Source organism: Arachis ipaensis, chromosome B2 (genome assembly GCF_059453495.1).
Source record: "Arachis ipaensis isolate K30076 ecotype BB chromosome B2, ASM5945349v1, whole genome shotgun sequence".
NCBI classification, from domain to species: domain Eukaryota; kingdom Viridiplantae; phylum Streptophyta; class Magnoliopsida; order Fabales; family Fabaceae; genus Arachis; species Arachis ipaensis.
In genome coordinates, this window is record NC_142437.1 from 10,510,218 (window position 1) to 10,513,313 (window position 3,096).

Below are 3,096 nucleotides of genomic sequence, written 5' to 3' on the forward strand. Positions count from 1 at the left end.
AGTGTGATTTACTCTGCGTACTATGTTAAAGTCAAATATTGAAGTGAAGTTAATCTTTGATGGAATTTGCTTCAACTTGTGTGCCGACAAGGGAGAAAAAGAGAAATTAAGTGAGAGATATAGTGGTTAAGTTGTATAATGAAAAAAATTTTTCTTTTTGAAAGAGATATAGGTCGTGTCCAAAATTTTAAGGTGTAGAGTTTATAGAGTTGGAATATTTTTTTTGAACAATATCTTTATTCTTCTTTGTACATAAATAAATACTCATAAAAAATAGTTATATTGAATATAATGTCTTTTTTTTTGAATTTTGACTTGTAGTTTTATCCAATTTTGAGTTTTTACATATTAAATATTGATAATTATTTCTATAATAATTTTCACGCGTACATAATACTATTAAACTTTGTGTATACAAATGGTTTATGTATACGCTATTATTTATTTGACGATATTATTCATGAATATGTTTTTTCGTCACTCTTCTGTTAAAGTAAATTTTTTTATTAAAAAATAATGTCGTATTTTTTAATTTTGAACAAATATAGTACTCGTTGAGTAAATCACATAAATAAAATGAATGCCCACCAATTTTATGTGATTGTTCTACATTATTTTTGTTACATATCTTTTCTCTTTTCTTTTATGTAAATCGTGGTAAGAGATTTATCATTTACACGTAAATCGTATTACTCTACCACAATTTAGTAGAATGAATACAACAAAGCATTAAATCTTTATATTCTACAACAATTTAGTATGATGTAAGATTTGAATAAGTTAATTTTTACACTCTCATGTTTTGATGGAAATGGATCCTCTCCATTTTTTTGAATACTTGAGAGAATAAAGTGTAATCTCTCACCTTTAATTCTATAAGTGGGACCAAAATTAAATAGGAGAGAGAGAGTAATGAATGATGAGATTAAACACTAGACACCATCCAATTTTTTTTCCACTGAAGAAGATCCACTCCCTTATAGGGTGAAAGCAGCAAAAATACTAAATTATTGTACCTTGCAACGATTTAGCATGAACATAATAGGATATTAGACATTTGTCATATTTAATTGTAAGGAATATAAATAGAGTTAGTAATATGGAAGGAAATGATGCTGAGCTGAAAGACCAATTGGAAGAGCTAGTGCCTAAGGAATATAAAATCCATTCCCATTGAGGTATTACCATTATTTTCCTTCTCTGTGTTACTTGAACGCAACATCCTTCCATTTGGTGCTTTCATTGACCATGGTTGTGGTAGATAACACTCGCATGAAGACCATGGAGGAGAATATCAAGCGTTTATTCCAGATGGTTCAATCGGTATCGGAGGACAACAACGTCGAGCGTGAACGCGTCATGGAGGCGACTGATTTGAAGCTAGAAGTGATCCAGACCTCCATCACACAGCTCCTCTCCGATCATAATCGCGGCCATTCTTTCATGCACGAGTCATTGACAGGATCCCACTCAGGAGCTGACAACTTCTCTCGACTGTGGCAGCAACGAAGGGTGAGTTTTGATTTACCTAAATTTGATGGTTCCGATGGGCTGGGTTGGATCTTCTCTGCAGACCAATACTTTGATTTCTTTAGTGTTCCAAAAGAAGACAAAATCAGTCTTGTTGCGATACATATGACGGGTATGGCCATACCTTGGTTCCAAATGTCTCACCGTTCAGCACCGTTCTGACCACGGGAATTGATCTTCAAGCTGCAACAGCAAGGCTCAGGGAGTGATTATTACGCTGAATTTGTCACTCTTTCTAACCGCACTCACATTGATCCACTAAATGCTTTGAGAGATTGTTTCATTAGTGGCCTCTGAGCTGATATTAAGCGCGAGGTCAAGGCACAATGCCCCCCTTCACTGATGAGGGTGGTGAGCTTGGATAGATTATATGAAGATAAGTTTTCTTCCACTCCTCGCCATAATTCTAGTCCTACATCTTATCTATCTCAATTTCAGACTCTAGCTCCACAATCACAAATCAAAACACCTCCACGAAATACCTTGCCGCCACTTTTACCTACTCTCAACCAAAAATTGACCTTTCCTTCTTCCCGAAACCAGGTCCAAAAACTCTCCCCTGCTGAAATTCAGAATCGGAGGGAAAAAGGTTTGTGCTATTGGTGTGATGAGAAGTTTTCTGTTGCTCATAAATGTCCGAACAAGCATTTCATACTTCTCCAGTTGGAGGGGAATGATGAGCAGGACCTAGATGAGAATAATGCAATGGTTTCAACAGAGGACGGTCTTCTACAGCAGCTAGATCAAGAGGTAATTGAATATCACCTCTCCTACAATGCCATGCATTACACGTCGGGACCGACCACCATTCGCATCAAGGCATATCTTGGCAAATTGGAGGTGCAAGCTTTGATAGATGGGGGAAGCTCGAACTATTTTATCCAACCCCAAATTGCTGAGTTTTTTAAACTTCCGATTGAGGCAGCACCGAGTTTTCGTGTGATTGTGGGAAATTTTGATGTCATGCAAGTAGAGGAAAGAGTTCCATCGCTTGAGGTCACCTTGCAGGGGTACAAGGTTCAAATTCTAGATGTCTACGTCGTACATGTGGCTGGTGGGGACCTTGTTATCAGAACGACTTGATTGAAGCGATTGAGAGCTCACATTGTGGATTATGAGGCCGTTTATATTCGATTTTTCCATGAAGAGATTTTGATAACTATGTTTAGTAAAAGACCAACCGCCCCGACACTTGCTTAGTTCCATCACATTTGATGACTAGTTAACACCGATTCAATCGCCGAGGCTTTCACATTGCAACTTTAGCAGCCAGAGGAGGAAGCTACCCCAACCTTGTAACACCCTGATAATATGCTACTTAATCTAGTTTTATTGCTTCATACTTATGCAAGTATCTTTGCACACCTTATTGGCCTTCCGCCGCAGCGATTAGATGACCATCACATTCCTCTAGTCAAGGATGTAGCACCTGTCAAAGTGCGACCTTACCGGTATCCACACAGTCAAAAGGCTTAAATAGAGCTGATGGTGCAACAAATGTTGGATAAGGGAATAATTTACCTGAGCAAGAATCATTTTTCCTCTCCAGTTTTACTTGTCAAAAAG